Here is a 21,022-nt window from a genome sequence, read left to right on the forward strand (position 1 = left end):
AACCTCAAAATGGCATAAGAACCTTGGTTAGCTCATGAATATTAAATACATAGCTTGTTTTCCTCTAAAATGCCATAATTGGAATATTTGTGTTGATCGGGTGGATTTACATGTGATAGTTGTCTCATCGCTGTGAGGTCTGCTGTGCGAAGACCTGCCCGTGCGTTGTACGAGATCCGCGCCTGCATTCGTGGGTCAGTACAAATTTCATCTCCTCCCCGCCCCTTCATTTACCGTGGCTTGGTTTCCGGATGAAACTTTCTAGATTTAGGTAATTAAATTAATTTATCAGTATGCATGACTAGTATGCGTCTCCCGTTCGAAACGCCGACATCTATAAATATGCATGTCTTTGCATATTTATAACCGCCATCCTTTCGAATTGTCCAACATTATCCATGGACAACCCGAGTATGTGTAGATTGGATTCGTTTTTCCGTATGCTCTGCTCTGGATCCGATGCGGAATTTTGTCAGTGCCTCCCTGTTGTCCTCCGGATGCACATCCTCTCTGTTTATTGTGGAGACGTGTATCAGGAGAACATCGGGGAGGTCCTACCAAAATTTTGCGTTGGATCCGGAGCAGAGCATGGGAAAACGAACCCAAACTACACATACTCGGGTGGGACTAGGACCTATCTTTTCCTATTACCGTGTAGGTTGCCTGGACATATTAAAAATGGCGAACCTGATTAACCAATGAATATAAATGCTAAATTATATATAAATATATTTCTTCTGTTTTTAGTAGCTACGCAAGATGAGTGATCGTGTGTGGATGTATACCGGTCACCCTAGTCAGAAAGAGATGACGAAAGAATAGTTTGTAAAAACAAAGGAATTTGCGAAAGCCGCATTCGCAAATGGCCAGGAAAGAAACTATTGCCCCTGTCCTGGATGCGACTACTATAAAAAGACGACAGAGGCTGTAATGATTAAACACCTGCAGAGGAGGGGTTTTAAGCCTAATTATACGGTGTGGACATTTCATGGTGAGTCTATACAATGCACGGGAGCTGAGGCGGTCCGTCATCGCACGGACGAGCATGGTACCGGGATCGAAGACATGGTGCAAGACTTTGATGATGCTCGAGATTCGGAAGATGAGATGGAGGAATCTGCAAAGGCCTTTTATGAAATGTTGGAGTCTTCAAAACGTCCTCTCCATGAGCACACTGAGCTCTGTCAGCTGGATGCAATTGCACAAGTAATGGCTCTGAAGGCTCAGTTCAACTTGGGAAGAGAATGCTACGACGCGATGATGACATTATTTGGACGCTTATTACCCAAAGGCCATATCATGCCTGCAAACCTGTACCAGTCGGACAAAATACTTCGTGTACTTAAGATGTCGTATGAGAAGATAGATGCATGTGAGAAAGGATGTGTCTTATTTAGGAAGGAGTATGCACACTTGGACTATTGTCCCAATTGCGAGTCTTGCAGGTATCTTGTGGTAGACAACGGTATGGGTGAGAAGAGGCAGACCAAAATCGCAGTTAGTGTTCTTCGGTATATGCCAATCGTACCAAGACTTCAAAGTCTTTTCATGGTCGAAGAGACAGCCAGACAGATGACATGGCCCAAATTGGGCAAAAGAACCGAACTAGATGCGGATGGGAATAAGATGATGGTACACACATCGGATGGGGAAGCGTGGAAACATTTCAACGGATTGCATCAGGATAAAGCGGCAGATCCAACGAGTCCTCGAGTCTGCGCCACCACGGATGGTTTTAATCCCTTCGGCATGATGGCAACCCAATATAGTTGTTGGCCTGTATTTGTCATTCCACTCAATCTCCCCCCCGGGAAGATTATGCAAAGAAACAACATATTTCTGACATTGATAATTCCAGGGCCCAATTATCCGGGGAAGAATATGAATGTGTACCTACAACCGCTTAAGGATGAATTGGAAGAAGCTTGGGATAATGGGGTCAAGACATACGATGCCGCTAGAAAAGAAAACTTCAAAATGCATGTGGTACATGTATTCTATGCATGGCTTGCCAGCGTATGCGCTATTCTCTGGATGGTGTGTGCATGGAAGGTTCCCGTGCCCCCAATGCAAGGCAGCTCTTCAGTTTCATTGGTTGCAGGAGGGTCGGAAGTATTCTAGCTTTGACTTGCATAGACAGTTCCTGGATGCTGACCATCAGTTCAGAAAAGACAAGAAAAACTTTACCAAAGGTAAAGTTGTCAAAAAGTTGGCACCACCTGCGTTCACAGGCCAACAGATCCTGGATCAGTTAAATGCCCTCGAGCATGATCAAGAGCGTCCAGGGTATTTCAAGGGGTATAATTCAAAACACGCCTGGACTCACAAGCCATGCTTCTGGGATCTGCCTTACCTCAAAGACCTCCTTCTTCCACACAATATCGACATGATGCACACTGAAAAGAATATCGGAGAGGCTATTTTTGGTACATTGTTCGACATAGATGGGAAGACAAAGGATAATATTAAGGCTAGAGTCGATCAAGAGACACTATCTCATAGACCGTTACAAAACATGCGAGAAGGCAAAGGAAAGCAGAAGTGGTCGAAGCCAAAGGCATGGTTCAATCTTGGAAGGCGAGCTATGAGGGAAATTATCTTTGGGTCAAAATGCACTTGATGTTCCCCGATGGGTATGCAGCGAATCTAAAGAGGTGAGCGAGTCTTGAAAAATTAAAAATCTTTAGTCTCAAGAGTCATGATTGGCACATATGGCTAGAGCAGGTAATGTCGGTGATGTTACGTGGATTTATTCCTGAGGATGAATGGCTAGTACTGGCGGAGCTGAGCTATTTCTTCCGTGTTCTTTGTGCGAAAGAATTGTCGCCTGGCGTGGTAGAAGACATGGAGGAGTTTCCACCGGAGTTGTTGTGCAAGTTAGAGAAGATCTTTCCACCGGGCTTCTTTAATCCAATGCAGCATTTGATTTTACATCTACCGACCGAGGCAAGATTGGGTGGGCCCATGCAAGATCGTTGGTGCTATGCAACTGAGAGGATGCAGAAGACCCTTCGAGCTAAATGAAAAAATAAGCGTAGAGTTGAAGCATCGATGGCTGAGGCATTCATTACTGAGGAGGTGGCAAACTTTGTGACGGCACACTATGAAGCCAAAAATCATCATTTGCATAATGTGAAGCCTCGGCACAATGATGTAGACCCTAAAAAAGGTGGGTCCAACCTCAACCTATTCAAAGGGAAGCTCGCACCAGCCGGTGATTCGAAACCAATAATGTTGGAAGTCTAAGAATGGCGGTACATTTTGTTGTATATCTTCAACAACCTAACAGAAGTGCGGCCGTACATCGAGTGAGTCCTAGGCACATTTTCCCGTAACATCTAATTCATTTGAACTGCTCATATTCCCGGATATTTCAAACAGCCGTTACGTCGCCAGATTCTCGGATGGAGCGGTGATCGAAAATGATTCCGTCGAAGAGTATGAGCTTCTGTCAAAGACAGGAGGCGGCTATTCCGGTTTCATCTCTTGGTTCAAACAAACGGTAATTATCAATAATGGACCATTTCATTCTTGGTCTAACTTGCGGCTAATGCAACAACCATTTCGTATTAAACTTGTAGGCTAATTCAGAGTCTATGGACGCCGAATTGAGACAAGTCGCTAATGGTTTTGACTATAAGGTCCATTCATTTGTGAAATACAACATCAACGGGTATCTCTTTCGTACCTTTGGCAAAGAGTTATCTATGCACGACCAGAAATCTACAAATTGTGGTGTCTCTGCTATCGGGGAAGGTGTTATCGAGTATTTTGGAAGAGTTGAAGTAATTTATGAACTTCAATTCTATGGTGAAAACCCACCGAACGTCGTAGTCTTTAAATGTTATTGGTTCTAGCCGAAAAAGACTAGAAGGATTCATGAACATATAGGACTAGTCGAAATCAATCCAAACACCCATTTAGATGTTCCCGATGTCTATATTACGGCTCCACAGGCGACCCAAGTTTTCTATCTACCGTGGGCATGCCAAACGGATAAGAATCTGGAAGGTTGGTATGATGTTTATGAAGTGCCGCCACATGTCAGACCACCTCTCCCAAATGAACAGGATTATGAACCTCACATTAACCCAGACACATATGATGGAGAATTCTTCCAAGAAACACGTCTTTCCAAGAAACATTTCAAGAACCGCCGTGCTTCACCCAAGAACATGGAAGTAGACAGCGACAATGAATCCGACTCCAGCCTTGAGCCAGAACCAGAAGACCTGGAAATCGTAGAGGTTACTGATGCGGATGACCTATCAATGCTTCAACGATTAAAGGAAGGCCTTTCACAACTTCACGCCGTTGAACCCGACGAGCACGTCATTCATGAAGACATGCGTGACAGTGATGATGATGATGCATTTATTGATGATGATTATTAGTTTGTAAGATTCACAACTTAAATTATATATTTTTTAATCTTTATTATTCATGTACATATTATTATTCATGTCAGTTATTCAATTTTTTATGTTGTACTAATTTCTTTTAATCTTTATCATGACAGGTCACCAAGTGTGGAAAGATGGTGGGTGCTGGTCCAGATCGCTCGACGGGTTCTTCCCAGGCGCCCCGCACGAGGGGTGGTACTTCCCTTCCACCCCTATCTCTCCGTAGAGCCTTGGCAGACAGTTTGTAGACACCACCCGTGGGTTCTACTTCATCGGCGGCATTGCCCACTGGGAGAGGTGCTGGTCGGATAAGGAAGAAGGGGAAGTGTACAGGGAGAGGTGGTGGCCGTGGAAGATCTAGGAGGACTGTTGAGCCGTCCTCGCCACCACCACCAGCTCATTCACCCGAGCATAGGACTACTATGGTCGACCCGTTTGCAGAGGAGGATACGGGGACTCCGTTCCAGGAGCCTGTTGTTGACGGGCATTCGTCCCATGAGACTCCGATCCAGGAGAAGCCTCGGGTTGAGGTGCATTCGGCCCAGGAGCAGCCGGAGGAGACTACGGTTCCGGAGGCTTCACCCGACATGGATAAGCTTGGATGGGAGACCTGGCCGGATCGTACCGAGTTGCCGGATTGGACCGAGGGTCCGGGTGGCTCAGGGGGCGGGGATGGCGGGGATGAGCTTACGGATAGTGAGGGCGATGTGCAGGTGGATGGGGTCACCGTGTACAAGCGTGGTAGTACACGTCTCCCGGTTGCGCTGGCTACCCGTGAGCAGAGGCCGGTGATTAAACATGAAGGAGATAGGTAAGTACATTTACTCTTTTTTTAGCTTTTTCCTTCAAGTTTGTTCAAATATCTAATGCGTTGAACTTATCATACTGCAGGGGATGGGTACACCCTCTTGGAATCCGTAGGCCGAACTCCGTCCTTGGTGTGATTTGCCGGACAAATTTCCCGGGGTTTTCACGTTGCCTGGTCCCTACACTAGGATTTTCCTTGGAGCACTACCAGGCTGCGCAGGCCCCGCCGGAGGAGATTATAGATGGTGTCTTGTGCCACACGAGGGCCGAGATGGTGATCAAGAGCTTATGGGTAAATTATCCTTTTACAGAATCTAAAATTAACCATATAGCTAATTATTGTACTAATCGGTGTTTTCACGTTTGATTGCAGACCTTCTATAGGTGTGAGGATGGATATGAGGAGGCGGCCAGGGTTCTCGAGGCCGAGTGTAGGCGGTTACTACAGAACTTGCGCCACGAGGCTCGGCCGCAGGCTATTCGAGATTACTACGCCACGCATGGTATTAAGAAGCAGAAGAAGGATTGCCGCAAAAAGTTTCTGAAGAAGAAGCAATACATGAAGATAATTACCTATTCTTAAGTCCTTCTACGTAGTTTTCTTGATTTCATTCATAGGCGAAGCGTTGAAAATTCTTTCTAATAACTTACACGTGCCCCCGAGATGGTGTGCGGATCAGAAGGATTGTTGGGAGGCGTTGGTTGATGAGTGGTGCACACGCAGCTCGCGAGCCGTCCACGAGAATGCGAAGGATCGACATAGCCAAATGGTTGGTGTGCCACACCATCAAGGCAGCGCCAACTTACTTCAGATTGGACGAAACTGGGTATGTGATTTTCTTCATGATTCATGCAATTCGTTCTTGATGCTAATATTTTGTTCCTCTCTTTTAGGCGCATCACAATAATACGGGGATGCCACACTTGTAAGACCTTTATGGCATAGCCCAGACTGCCTCATACAAGAAGGCGAAGGCATTCTCTGAGTCTGACCTGGATGATCCCAATAACTTCACCAACATATCATCCCACCAGAAGCTCGTGGCATACAGGGACGCGGGGAATGCTACGAAAGGGGATGACTTTAACCCTAGCCAGGAACCTTTGGATCCAGAGCTGGTGATGATATCTGGTGGCGGGAGGCCCCATGGCTCGATAGCCATTGGAGATGGGATAATACGTTGTCCACTCACTCTTCCGGAGATCAAGGCGCACCACTCGAGCAGCTGTACTGAGATAATGCGTCGTCCACGGCCAGTCGAACTTGCCATCGAGGTTAGTTGTACGGACTAAGAACACTTTCGTCCATTTCATTATGTGTGTCACCATAGATCATTACTGTGGTAACGAGGAATGGTGTTTCAGGCTCCTCTTCAGAAAGAGAGATTGGCAAACCAGGCTGCTCTGGAGAAAGAGAGATTGGCAAGCCAGGATGCTCTTGAGGCTGCTGTTGAGAAAGAGAGATTGGCAAGTCAGGCTGCTCTTCATGAGAGGGACCAGACCACGGGACGATTGATTGAGGAGGATATGTCCCAGAATGAGGCGGGTCAACGGGCCCTGTACGAGCTTTTTGTGGTAAGTTTTTTTTCACATTAGCCAAATCATCCCACTCTTCAGGGTTTGTGCGAGAAGAGCGGTCAAGTCCCTCCGCCGATGCCCGTCTTCTCTTCGATTGGCACGGTGAGTTTCATTATAAACTAGTATTAATAATTGAGTGTCATCATGCTGACATTGCAAAATATCTATTCTGCAGAATAACTCCCGAGCGGCATCGCACGACCCTTCTCCAGGTGTTTCTCCTCCTTGATGACCACTACGGTAAGTTTCTCTTCTCCTCTTTCATATTCTCCTTGCCTTAATGTCCGCAACAATGACATAGGTAGCCCATTTAGCTCCAAAAAGACATAATTAGCCCATTTAGCTCCAAAATTCCGTAATAACCTCAAAATGGCATAAGAACCTTGGTTAGCTCATTAATATTATATACTTAGCTTGTTTTCCTCTAGAATGAGATAATTAGCCCATTTAGCTCCAAAAAGACATAGTTAGCTAATTTAGCTCCCAGAAGAGGAGAGGAGCAGACGAGGAGAAGAAATTGGAAAAATGAAAAGAAACAAGAAGAAGAAGAGAAGAATGAGAAGGAGGAGGAGGAGGAGGAGGAGAAGGAGGAGAAGGCCAAGGACCTTGTAGTCCTTCTACTACTCCTCCTTCTCCTCCTTCTTCTTGATTTCTTCTTCTTCTCCTCCTCCTCCTCTTTCTTCTCCTCTTTCATATTATCCTTTCTATAATTTACCCAAAAAGACATAATTATCCCATTTAGCTCCAAAATGCCATAATAACCTCAAAATGGCATAAGAACCTTGGTTAGCTCATTAATATTATATACTTAGCTTGTTTTCCTCTAAAATAAGATAAATAGCCCATTTAGCTCCAAAAAGACATAGTTAGCTAATTTAGCTCCAATAAGAGGAGAAGAGGAGAAGAGGAGAAGAAATAGGAAAAATGAAAAGAAAGAAGAAGAAGAAGAAGAGAAGAAGGAGAAGTAGGAGGAGGAGGAGGAGAAGGAGGAGAAGGCCAAGGCCCTTCTAGTCCTTCTACTCCTCCTCCTTGTCCTCCTTCTCCTCCTTCTTCTTGATTTCTTCTTCTTCTCCTCCTCCTCCTCTTTCTTCTCCTCTTTCATATTATACTTGCTTTAATTTCCCCAAAAAGACATAGTTAGCCCATTTAGCTCCAAAATGCCATAATAACCTCAAAATGGCATAAGAACCTTGGTTAGCTCATGCATATTACATACTTAGCTTGTTTTCCTCTAAAATGAGATAATTAGCCCATTTAGCTCCAAAAAGACATAGTTAGCTAATTTAGCTCCTAGAATAGAAGAAGAAATAGGAAAAGTGAAAAGAAAGAAGAAGAAGAAGAAGAGAAGAAGGAGGAGGAGGAGGAGGAGGAGGAGGAGGAGAAGGAGGAGAAGGCCAAGGACCTTCTAGTCCTTCTCCTCCTCCTCCTCCTCCTTCTCCTCCTTCTTCTTGATTTCTTCTTATTCTCTTCTTCCTCCTCTTTCTGCTCCTCTTTCATATTATCCTTGCTTTAATTTCCCCAACAATGACAAAATTAGCCCATTTAGCTCCAAAATGCAATAATAACCTCAAAATGGCATAAGAACCTTGGTTAGCTCATGAATATTATATACTTAGCTTGTGTTTCCTCTAAAATGGGATAAATAGCCCATTTTGCTCCAAAAAGACATAATTGGGTAGTTTAGCTCCAACAATAGGAGATTAAATAGGAAAAATGAAAAGAAATAAGAAGAAGAAGAAGAGAAGAAGGAGAAGGAGGAGGAGGAGGACGAGGAGGAGGAGGAGAAAGCCAAGGACCTTATAGTCCTTCTCCTCCTTCTTGATTTCTTCTTCTTCTCCACGTCCTCCTCTTTCTTCTCCTCTTTCATATTATACTTGCTTTAATTTCCCCGACAATGACAAAATTATCCCATTTAGCTCCAAAATGCCATAATAACCTCAAAATGGCATAAGAACCTTGGTTAGCACATGAATATTATATACTTAGCTTGTTTTCCTAAAAAATAGGATAATTAGCCCATTTAGCTCCAAAAAGACATAATTAGGTAATTTAGCTCCAACAAAAGTAGAAGAGGATAAGAAATAGGAAAAATGAAAAGAAAGAAGAAGAAGAAGAAGAAAAAGAAGAGGAAGAAGAAGAGAAGAAGGAGAAGGAGGAGGAGGAGGAGGAGAAGGCCAAGGACCTTCTAGTCCTTCTCCTACTCCTCCTTCTCCTCCTTCTTCTTGATTTCTTCTTCTTCTCCTCCTCCTCCTCTTTCTTCTCCTCTTTCATATTATCCTTTCTATAATTTACACAAAAAGACATAATTATCCCATTTAGCTCCAAAATGCCATAATAACCTCAAAATGGCATAAGAACCTTGGTTAGCTCATTAATATTATATACTTAGCTTGTTTTCCTCTAAAATAAGATAAATAGCCCATTTAGCTCCAAAAAGACATAGTTAGCTAATTTAGCTCCAATAAGAGGAGAAGAGGAGAAGAGGAGAAGAAATAGGAAAAATGAAAAGAAAGAAGAAGAAGAAGATGAGAAGAAGGAGAAGTAGGAGGAGGAGGAGGAGAAGGCCAAGGCCCTTCTAGTCCTTCTACTCCTCCTCCTTGTCCTCCTTCTCCTCCTTCTTCTTGATTTCTTCTTCTTCTCCTCCTCCTCCTCTTTCTTCTCCTCTTTCATATTATACTTGCTTTAATTTCCCCATAAAGACATAGTTAGCCCATTTAGCTCCAAAATGCCATAATAACCTCAAAATGGCATAAGAACCTTGGTTAGCTCATGCATATTACATACTTAGCTTGTTTTCCTCTAAAATGAGATAATTAGCCCATTTAGCTCCAAAAAGACATAGTTAGCTAATTTAGCTCCTAGAATAGAAGAAGAAATAGGAAAAGTGAAAAGAAAGAAGAAGAAGAAGAAGAGAAGAAGAAGGAGGAGGAGGAGGAGGAGGAGGAGGAGAAGGAGGAGAAGGCCAAGGACCTTCTAGTCCTTCTCCTCCTCCTCCTCCTCCTTCTCCTCCTTCTTCTTGATTTCTTCTTATTCTCTTCTTCCTCCTCTTTCTTCTCCTCTTTCATATTATCCTTGCATTAATTTCCCCAACAATGACAAAATTAGCCCATTTAGCTCCAAAATGCATAATAACCTCAAAATGGCATAAGAACCTTGGTTAGCTCATGAATATTATATACTTAGCTTGTTTTCCTCTAAAATGGGATAAATAGCCCATTTTGCTCCAAAAAGACATAATTGGGTAGTTTAGCTCCAACAATAGGAGATTAAATAGGAAAAATGAAAAGAAATAAGAAGAAGAAGAAGAGAAGAAGGAGAAGGAGGAGGAGGAGGACGAGGAGGAGGAGGAGAAAGCCAAGGACCTTATAGTCCTTCTCCTCCTTCTTGATTTCTTCTTCTTCTCCACGTCCTCCTCTTTCTTCTCCTCTTTCATATTATACTTGCTTTAATTTCCCCAACAATGACATAATTATCCCGTTTAGCTCCAAAATGCCATAATAACCTCAAAATGGCATAAGAACCTTGGTTAGCACATGAATATTATATACTTAGCTTGTTTTCCTATAAAATAGGATAATTAGCCCATTTAGCTCCAAAAAGACATAATTAGGTAATTTAGCTCCAACAAAAGTAGAAGAGGATAAGAAATAGGAAAAATGAAAAGAAAGAAGAAGAAGAAGAAGAAAAAGAAGAGGAAGAAGAAGAGAAGAAGGAGAAGGAGGAGGAGGAGGAGGAGGAGAAGGCCAAGGACCTTCTAGTCCTTCTCCTACTCCTCCTTCTCCTCCTTCTTCTTGATTTCTTCTTCTTCTCCTCCTCCTCCTCTTTCTTCTCCTCTTTCATATTATCCTTTCTATAATTTACGCAAAAAGACATAATTATCCCATTTAGCTCCAAAATGCCATAATAACCTCAAAATGGCATAAGAACCTTGGTTAGCTCATTAATATTATATACTTAGCTTGTTTTCCTCTAAAATAAGATAAATAGCCCATTTAGCTCCAAAAAGACATAGTTAGTTAATTTAGCTCCAATAAGAGGAGAAGAGGAGAAGAGGAGAAGAAATAGGAAAAATGAAAAGAAAGAAGAAGAAGAAGAAGAGAAGAAGGAGAAGTAGGAGGAGGAGGAGGAGAAGGAGGAGAAGGCCAAGGCCCTTCTAGTCCTTCTACTCCTCCTCCTTGTCCTCCTTCTCCTCCTTCTTCTTGATTTCTTCTTCTTCTCCTCCTCCTCCTCTTTCTTCTCCTCTTTCATATTATACTTGCTTTAATTTCCCCAGAAAGACATAGTTAGCCCATTTAGCTCCAAAATGCCATAATAACCTCAAAATGGCATAAGAACCTTGGTTAGCTCATGCATATTACATACTTAGCTTGTTTTCCTCTAAAATGAGATAATTAGCCCATTTAGCTCCAAAAAGACATAGTTAGCTAATTTAGCTCCTAGAATAGAAGAAGAAATAGGAAAAGTGAAAAGAAAGAAGAAGAAGAAGAAGAGAAGAAGAAGGAGGAGGAGGAGGAGGAGGAGGAGGAGAAGGAGGAGAAGGCCAAGGACCTTCTAGTCCTTCTCCTCCTCCTCCTCCTCCTTCTCCTCCTTCTTCTTGATTTCTTCTTATTCTCTTCTTCCTCCTCTTTCTTCTCCTCTTTCATATTATCCTTGCTTTAATTTCCCCAACAATGAAAAAATTAGCCCATTTAGCTCCAAAATGCAATAATAACCTCAAAATGGCATAAGAACCTTGGTTAGCTCATGAATATTATATACTTAGCTTGTTTTCCTCTAAAATGGGATAAATAGCCCATTTTGCTCCAAAAAGACATAATTGGGTAGTTTAGCTCCAACAATAGGAGATTAAATAGGAAAAATGAAAAGAAATAAGAAGAAGAAGAAGAGAAGAAGGAGAAGGAGGAGGAGGAGGACGAGGAGGAGGAGGAGAAAGCCAAGGACCTTATAGTCCTTCTCCTCCTTCTTGATTTCTTCTTCTTCTCCACGTCCTCCTCTTTCTTCTCCTCTTTCATATTATACTTGCTTTAATTTCCCCAACAATGACATAATTATCCCATTTAGCTCCAAAATGCCATAATAACCTCAAAATGGCATAAGAACCTTGGTTAGCTCATTAATATTATATACTTAGCTTGTTTTCCTCTAAAATAAGATAAATAGCCCATTTAGCTCCAAAAAGACATAGTTAGTTAATTTAGCTCCAATAAGAGGAGAAGAGGAGAAGAGGAGAAGAAATAGGAAAAATGAAAAGAAAGAAGAAGAAGAAGAAGAGAAGAAGGAGAAGTAGGAGGAGGAGGAGGAGAAGGAGGAGAAGGCCAAGGCCCTTCTAGTCCTTCTACTCCTCCTCCTTGTCCTCCTTCTCCTCCTTCTTCTTGATTTCTTCTTCTTCTCCTCCTCCTCCTCTTTCTTCTCCTCTTTCATATTATACTTGCTTTAATTTCCCCAGAAAGACATAGTTAGCCCATTTAGCTCCAAAATGCCATAATAACCTCAAAATGGCATAAGAACCTTGGTTAGCTCATGCATATTACATACTTAGCTTGTTTTCCTCTAAAATGAGATAATTAGCCCATTTAGCTCCAAAAAGACATAGTTAGCTAATTTAGCTCCTAGAATAGAAGAAGAAATAGGAAAAGTGAAAAGAAAGAAGAAGAAGAAGAAGAGAAGAAGAAGGAGGAGGAGGAGGAGGAGGAGGAGGAGAAGGAGGAGAAGGCCAAGGACCTTCTAGTCCTTCTCCTCCTCCTCCTCCTCCTTCTCCTCCTTCTTCTTGATTTCTTCTTATTCTCTTCTTCCTCCTCTTTCTTCTCCTCTTTCATATTATCCTTGCTTTAATTTCCCCAACAATGACAAAATTAGCCCATTTAGCTCCAAAATGCAATAATAACCTCAAAATGGCATAAGAACCTTGGTTAGCTCATGAATATTATATACTTAGCTTGTTTTCCTCTAAAATGGGATAAATAGCCCATTTTGCTCCAAAAAGACATAATTGGGTAGTTTAGCTCCAACAATAGGAGATTAAATAGGAAAAATGAAAAGAAATAAGAAGAAGAAGAAGAGAAGAAGGAGAAGGAGGAGGAGGAGGACGAGGAGGAGGAGGAGAAAGCCAAGGACCTTATAGTCCTTCTCCTCCTTCTTGATTTCTTCTTCTTCTCCACGTCCTCCTCTTTCTTCTCCTCTTTCATATTATACTTGCTTTAATTTCCCCAACAATGACATAATTATCCCATTTAGCTCCAAAATGCCATAATAACCTCAAAATGGCATAAGAACCTTGGTTAGCACATGAATATTATATACTTAGCTTGTTTTCCTATAAAATAGGATAATTAGCCCATTTAGCTCCAAAAAGACATAATTAGGTAATTTAGCTCCAACAAAAGTAGAAGAGGATAAGAAATAGGAAAAATGAAAAGAAAGAAGAAGAAGAAGAAGAAAAAGAAGAGGAAGAAGAAGAGAAGAAGGAGAAGGAGGAGGAGGAGGAGGAGAAGGCCAAGGACCTTCTAGTCCTCCTCCTTCTCCTCCTTCTCCTCCTTCTTCTTGATTTCTTCTTCTTCTCCTCCTCCTCCTCTTTCTTCTCCTCTTTCATATTATTCGTGCTTTAATTTCCCCAGCAATGACATAATTAGCCCATTTAGCTCCAAAATGCCATAATAACCTCAAAATGGCATAAGAACCTTGGTTAGCTCATGAATATTATATACATAGCTTGTTTTCCTCTAAAATGGGATAATTAGCCCATTTATCTCCAAAAAGACATACTTAGGTAATTTAGCTCCAACAAAAGGAGAAGAAATAGGAAAAATGAAAAGAAAGAAGAAGAAGAAGAAGAAGAAGAGAAGAAGGAGAAGGAGGAGGAAGAGGAGGAGGAGGAGGAGGAGGAGAAGGAGAAGGAGGAGAAGGCCAAGGACCTTCTAGTCCTTCTCCTCCTCGTCCTTCTCCTCCTTCTCCTCCTTCTCCTCCTTCTTCTTGATTTATTCTTCTTCTCCTCCTCCTCCTCCTCTTTCTTCTCCTCTTTCATATTATCCTTGCTTTAATTTCCCCAACAATGACATAATTAGCCCATTTAGCTCCAAAATGCCATAATAACCTCAAAATGGCATAAGAACCTTGGTTAGCTCATGAATAATATATACTTTGCTTGTTTTCCTCTAAAATGGGATAATTAACCCATTTAGCTCCAAAAAGACATAATTAGGTAATTTAGCACCAACAAAAGGAGAAGAAATAGGAAAAATGAAAAGAAAGAAGAAGAAGAAGAAGAAGAGAAGAAGGAGAAGCAGGAGGAGGAGGAGGAGGAGGAGGAGAAGGAGAAGGAGGAGAAGGCCAAGGACCTTCTAGTCCTTCTCGTCCTCCTCCTTCTCCTCCTTCTCCTCCTTCTTCTTGATTTCTTCTTCTTCTCCTCCTCCTCCTCCTCTTTCTTCTCCTCTTTCATATTATCCTTGCTTTAATTTCCCCAACAATGACATAATTAGCCCATTTAGCTCCATAATGACATAATAACCTCAAAATGGCATAAGAACCTTGGTTAGCTCATGAATATTATATACTTAGCTTGTTTTCCTCTAAAATGGGATAAATAGCCCATTTAGCTCCAAAAAGACATAATTAGGTAATTTAGCTCCAACAAAAGGAGAATAAATAGGAAAAATGAAAAGAAAGAAGAAGAAGAAGAAGAGAAGAAGGAGAAGGAGGAGGAGGAGGAGGAGGAGGAGAAAGCCCAGGACCTTCTAGTCCTTCTAATCCTCCTCCTTCTCCTCCTTCTTCTTGATTTCATCTTCTTCTCCTCCTCCTCCTCTTTTTTCTCCTCTTTCATATTATACTTGCTTTAATTTCCCCAACAATGACATAATTAGCCCATTTAGCTCCAAAATGCCATAATAACCTCAAAATGGCATAAGAACCTTGGTTAGCTCATGAATATTATATACTTAGCTTGTTTTCCTCTAAAATGGGATAATTAGCACATTTAGCTCCAAAAAGACATAATTAGGTAATTTAGCTCCAACAAAAGGATAAGAAATAGGAAAAATGAAAAGAAAGAAAAAGAAGAAGAAGAAGAGAAGAAGGAGAAGGAGGAGGAAGAGGAGGAGGAGGAGAAGGCCAAGGACCTTCTAGTCCTTCTCCTCCTCCTCCTTCTCCTCCTCCTCCTCCTTCTCCTCCTTCTCCTCCTTCTTGATTTCTTCTTCTTCTCCTCCTCCTCCTCTTTCTTCTCCTCTTTCATATTATCCTTGCTTTAATTTCCCCAACAATGACATAATTAGCCCATTTAGCTCCAAAAAGACATAATTAGGTAATTTAGCTCCAACAAAAGGAGAAGGAATAGGAAAAATGAAAAGAAAGAAGAAGAAGAAGAAGAAGAAGGGAAGACGGGGGAGGGGGAGGAAGAGGAGGAGGAGGAGGAGGAGAAGGCCAAGGACCTTCTAGTCCTTCTCCTCCTCCTCCTCCTTCTCCTCCTTCTTGTTGATTTCTTCTTCCTCTCCTCCTCCTCCGCTTTCTTCTCCTCTTTCATATTATCCCTTCTTTAATTTCCCCAACAATGACATAATTAGCCCATTTAGCTCCAAAATGCCATAATAACCTCAAAATGGCATAAGAACCTTGGTTAGCTCATGAATATTATATACTTAGCTTGTTTTCCTCTAAAATGGGATAATTAGCCCATTTAGCTCCAAAAAGACATAATAAGGTAATTTAGCACCAACAAAAGGAGAAGAAATTGGAAAAATGAAAAGAAAGAAGAAGAAGAAGAAGAAGAAGAAGAGAAGAAGGAGAAGCAGGAGGAGGAGGAGGAGGAGGAGGAGGAGAAGGAGAAGGAGGAGAAGGCCAACGACCTTCTAGTCCTTCTCCTCCTCCTCCTTCTCCTCCTTCTCCTCCTTCTTCTTGATTTCATCTTCTTCTCCTCCTCCTCCTCTTTTTTCTCCTCTTTCATATTATACTTGCTTTAATTTCCCCAACAATGACATAATTAGCCCATTTAGCTCCAAAATGCCATAATAACCTCAAAATGGCATAAGAACCTTGGTTAGCTCATGAATATTATATACTTAGCTTGTTTTCCTCTAAAATGGGATAATTAGCCCATTTAGCTCCAAAAAGACATAATTAAGTAATTTAGCTCCAACAAAAGGAGAAGGAATAGGAAAAATGAAAAGAAAGAAGAAGAAGAAGAAGAAGAAGGGAAGAAGGGGGAGGGGGAGGAAGAGGAGGAGGAGGAGGAGAAGGCCAAGGACGTTCTAGTCCTTCTCCTCCTCCTCCTCCTTCTCCTCCTTCTTCTTGATTTCTTCTTCCTCTCCTCCTCCTCCGCTTTCTTCTCCTCTTTCATATTATCCCTTCTTTAATTTCCCCAACAATGACATAATTAGCCCATTTAGCTCCAAAATGCCATAATAACCTCAAAATGGCATCAGAACCTTGGTTAGCTCATGAATATTATATACTTAGCTTGTTTTCCTCTAAAATGGGATAATTAGCCCATTTAGCTCCAAAAATACATAGTTAGGTAATTTAGCTCCAACAAAAGGAGAATAAATAGGAAAAATGAAAAGAAAGAAGAAGAAGAAGAAGAGAAGAAGGAGAAGGAGGAGGAGGAGGAGGAGGAGAAAGCCAAGGACCTTCTAGTCCTTCTACTCCTCCTCCTTCTCCTCCTTCTTCTTGATTTCATCTTCTTCTCCTCCTCCTCCTATTTTTTCTCCTCTTCCATATTATACTTGCTTTAATTTCCCCAACAATGACATAATTAGCCCATTTAGCTCCAAAATGCCATAATAACCTCAAAATGGCATAAGAACCTTGGTTAGCTCATGAATATTATATACTTAGCTTGTTTTCCTCTAAAATGGGATAATTAGCCCATTTAGCTCCAAAAAGACATAATTAAGTAATTTAGCTCCAACAAAAGGAGAAGGAATAGGAAAAATGAAAAGAAAGAAGAAGAAGAAGAAGAAGGGAAGAAGGGGGAGGGGGAGGAAGAGGAGGAGGAGGAGGAGGAGAAGGCCAAGGACGTTCTAGTCCTTCTCCTCCTCCTCCTCCTTCTCCTCCTTCTTCTTGATTTCTTCTTCCTCTCCTCCTCCTCCGCTTTCTTCTCCTCTTTCATATTATCCCTTCTTTAATTTCCCCAACAATGACATAATTAGCCCATTTAGCTCCAAAATGCCATAATAACCTCAAAATGGCATAAGAACCTTGGTTAGCTCATGAATATTATATACTTAGCTTGTTTTCCTCTAAAATGGGATAATTAGCCCATTTAGCTCCAAAAAGACATAATTAGGTAATTTAGCACCAACAAAAGGAGAAGAAATAGGAAAAATGAAAAGAAAGAAGAAGAAGAAGAAGAAGAAGAGAAGAAGGAGAAGCAGGAGGAGGAGGAGGAGGAGGAGGAGAAGGAGAAGGAGGAGAAGGCCAAGGACCTTCTAGTCCTTCTCGTCCTCCTCCTTCTCCTCCTTCTCCTCCTTCTTCTTGATTTCTTCTTCTTCTCCTCCTCCTCCTCCTATTTCTTCTCCTCTTTCATATTATCCTTGCTTTAATTTCCCCAACAATGACATAATTAGCCCATTTAGCTCCATAATGACATAATAAACTCAAAATGGCATAAGAACCTTGGTTAGCTCATGAACATTATATACTTAGCTTGTTTTCCTCTAAAATGGGATAAATAGCCCATTTAGCTCCAAAAAGACATAATTAGGTAATTTAGCTCCAACAAAAGGAGAATAAATAGGAAAAATGAAAAGAAAGAAGAAGAAGAAGAAGAGAAGAAGGAGAAGGAGGAGGAGGAGGAGGAGGAGGAGAAAGCCAAGGACCTTCTAGTCCTTCTACTCCTCCTCCTTCTTCTCCTTCTTCTTGATTTCATCTTCTTCTCCTCCTCCTCCTCTTTTTTCTCCTCTTTCATATTATACTTGCTTTAATTTCCCCAACAATGACATAATTAGCCCATTTAGCTCCAAAATGCCATAATAACCTCAAAATGGCATAAGAACCTTGGTTAGCTCATGAATATTATATACTTAGCTTGTTTTCCTCTAAAATGGGATAATTAGCCCATTTAGCTCCAAAAAGACATAATTAGGTAATTTAGCTCCAACAAAAGGAGAAGAAATAGGAAAAATGAAAAGAAAGAAGAAGAAGAAGAAGAAGAGAAGAAGGAGAAGGAGGAGGAAGAGGAGGAGGAGGAGAAGGCCAAGGACCTTCTAGTCCTTCTCCTCCTCCTCCTTCTCCTCCTCCTCCTCCTTCTCCTCCTTCTCCTCCTTCTTGATTTCTTCTTCTTCTCCTCCTCCTCCTCTTTCTTCTCCTCTTTCATATTATCCTTGCTTTAATTTCCCCAACAATGACATAATTAGCCCATTTAGCTCCAAAAAGACATAATTAGGTAATTTAGCTCCAACAAAAGGAGAAGGAATAGGAAAAATGAAAAGAAAGAAGAAGAAGAAGAAGAAGGGAAGACGGGGGAGGGGGAGGAAGAGGAGGAGGAGGAGGAGGAGAATGCCAAGGACCTTCTAGTCCTTCTCCTCCTCCTCCTCCTTCTCCTCCTTCTTCTTGATTTCTTCTTCCTCTCCTCCTCCTTCGCTTTCTTCTCCTCTTTCATATTATCCCTTCTTTAATTTCCCCAACAATGACATAATTAGCCCATTTAGCTCCAAAATGCCATAATAACCTCAAAATGGCATAAGAACCTTGGTTAGCTCATGAATATTATACACTTAGCTTGTTTTCCTCTAAAATGGGATAATTAGCCCATTTAGCTCCAAAAAGACATAATTAGGTAATTTAGCACCAACAAAAGGAGAAGAAATAGGAAAAATGAAAAGAAAGAAGAAGAAGAAGAAGAAGAAGAAGAGAAGAAGGAGAAGCAAGAGGAGGAGGAGGAGGAGGAGGAGGAGAAGGAGAAGGAGGAGAAGGCCAACAACCTTCTAGTCCTTCTCCTCCTCCTCCTTCTCCTCCTTCTCCTCCTTCTTCTTGATTTCTTCTTCTTCTCCTCCTCCTCCTCCTCTTTCTTCTCCTCTTTCATATTATCCTTGCTTTAATTTTGCCAACAATGACATAATTAGCCCATTTAGCTCCATAATGACATAATAACCTCAAAATGGCATAAGAACATTGGTTAGCTCATGAATATTATATACTTAGCTTGTTTTCCTCTAAAATGGGATAAATAGCCCATTTAGCTCCAAAAATACATAGTTAGGTAATTTAGCTCCAACAAAAGGAGAATAAATAGGAAAAATGAAAAGAAAGAAGAAGAAGAAGAAGAGAAGAAGGAGAAGGAGGAGGAGGAGGAGGAGGAGAAAGCCAAGGACCTTCTAGTCCTTCTACTCCTCCTCCTTCTCCTCCTTCTTCTTGATTTCATCTTCTTCTCCTCCTCCTCCTATTTTTTCTCCTCTTCCATATTATACTTGCTTTAATTTCCCCAACAATGACATAATTAGCCCATTTAGCTCCAAAATGCCATAATAACCTCAAAATGGCATAAGAACCTTGGTTAGCTCATGAATATTATATACTTAGCTTGTTTTCCTCTAAAATGGGATAATTAGCCCATTTAGCTCCAAAAAGACATAATTAAGTAATTTAGCTCCAACAAAAGGAGAAGGAATAGGAAAAATGAAAAGAAAGAAGAAGAAGAAGAAGAAGGGAAGAAGGGGGAGGGGGAGGAAGAGGAGGAGGAGGAGGAGGAGAAGGCCAAGGACGTTCTAGTCCTTCTCCTCCTCCTCCTCCTTCTCCTCCTTCTTCTTGATTTCTTCTTCCTCTCCTCCTCCTCCGCTTTCTTCTCCTCTTTCATATTATCCCTTCTTTAATTTCCCCAACAATGACATAATTAGCCCATTTAGCTCCAAAATGCCATAATAACCTCAAAATGGCATAAGAACCTTGGTTAGCTCATGAATATTATATACTTAGCTTGTTTTCCTCTAAAATGGGATAATTAGCCCATTTAGCTCCAAAAAGACATAATTAGGTAATTTAGCACCAACAAAAGGAGAAGAAATAGGAAAAATGAAAAGAAAGAAGAAGAAGAAGAAGAAGAAGAGAAGAAGGAGAAGCAGGAGGAGGAGGAGGAGGAGGAGGAGAAGGAGAAGGAGGAGAAGGCCAAGGACCTTCTAGTCCTTCTCGTCCTCCTCCTTCTCCTCCTTCTCCTCCTTCTTCTTGATTTCTTCTTCTTCTCCTCCTCCTCCTCCTATTTCTTCTCCTCTTTCATATTATCCTTGCTTTAATTTCCCCAACAATGACATAATTAGCCCATTTAGCTCCATAATGACATAATAACCTCAAAATGGCATAAGAACCTTGGTTAGCTCATGAACATTATATACTTAGCTTGTTTTCCTCTAAAATGGGATAAATAGCCCATTTAGCTCCAAAAATACATAATTAGGTAATTTAGCTCCAACAAAAGGAGAATAAATAGGAAAAATGAAAAGAAAGAAGAAGAAGAAGAAGAGAAGAAGGAGAAGGAGGAGGAGGAGGAGGAGGAGGAGAAAGCCAAGGACCTTCTAGTCCTTCTACTCCTCCTCCTTCTTCTCCTTCTTCTTGATTTCATCTTCTTCTCCTCCTCCTCCTCTTTTTTCTCCTCTTTCATATTATACTTGCTTTAATTTCCCCAACAATGACATAATTAGCCCATTTAGCTCCAAAATGCCATAATAACCTCAAAATGGCATAAGAACCTTGGTTAGCTCATGAATATTATACACTTAGCTTGTTTTCCTCTAAAATGGGATAATTAGCCCATTTAGCTCCAAAAAGACATAATTAGGTAATTTAGCACCAACAAAAGGAGAAGAAATAGGAAAAATGAAAAGAAAGAAGAAGAAGAAGAAGAAGAAGAAGAGAAGAAGGAGAAGCAAGAGGAGGAGGAGGAGGAGGAGGAGGAGAAGGAGAAGGAGGAGAAGGCCAACAACCTTCTAGTCCTTCTCCTCCTCCTCCTTCTCCTCCTTCTCCTCCTTCTTCTTGATTTCTTCTTCTTCTCCTCCTCCTCCTCCTCTTTCTTCTCCTCTTTCATATTATCCTTGCTTTAATTTTCCCAACAATGACATAATTAGCCCATTTAGCTCCATAATGACATAATAACCTCAAAATGGCATAAGAACCTTGGTTAGCTCATGAATATTATATACTTAGCTTGTTTTCCTCTAAAATGGGATAAATAGCCCATTTAGCTCCAAAAATACATAGTTAGGTAATTTAGCTCCAACAAAAGGAGAATAAATAGGAAAAATGAAAAGAAAGAAGAA

This window comes from Hordeum vulgare, chromosome 6H, assembly GCF_904849725.1.
Source record: "Hordeum vulgare subsp. vulgare chromosome 6H, MorexV3_pseudomolecules_assembly, whole genome shotgun sequence".
NCBI lineage: Eukaryota > Viridiplantae > Streptophyta > Magnoliopsida > Poales > Poaceae > Hordeum > Hordeum vulgare.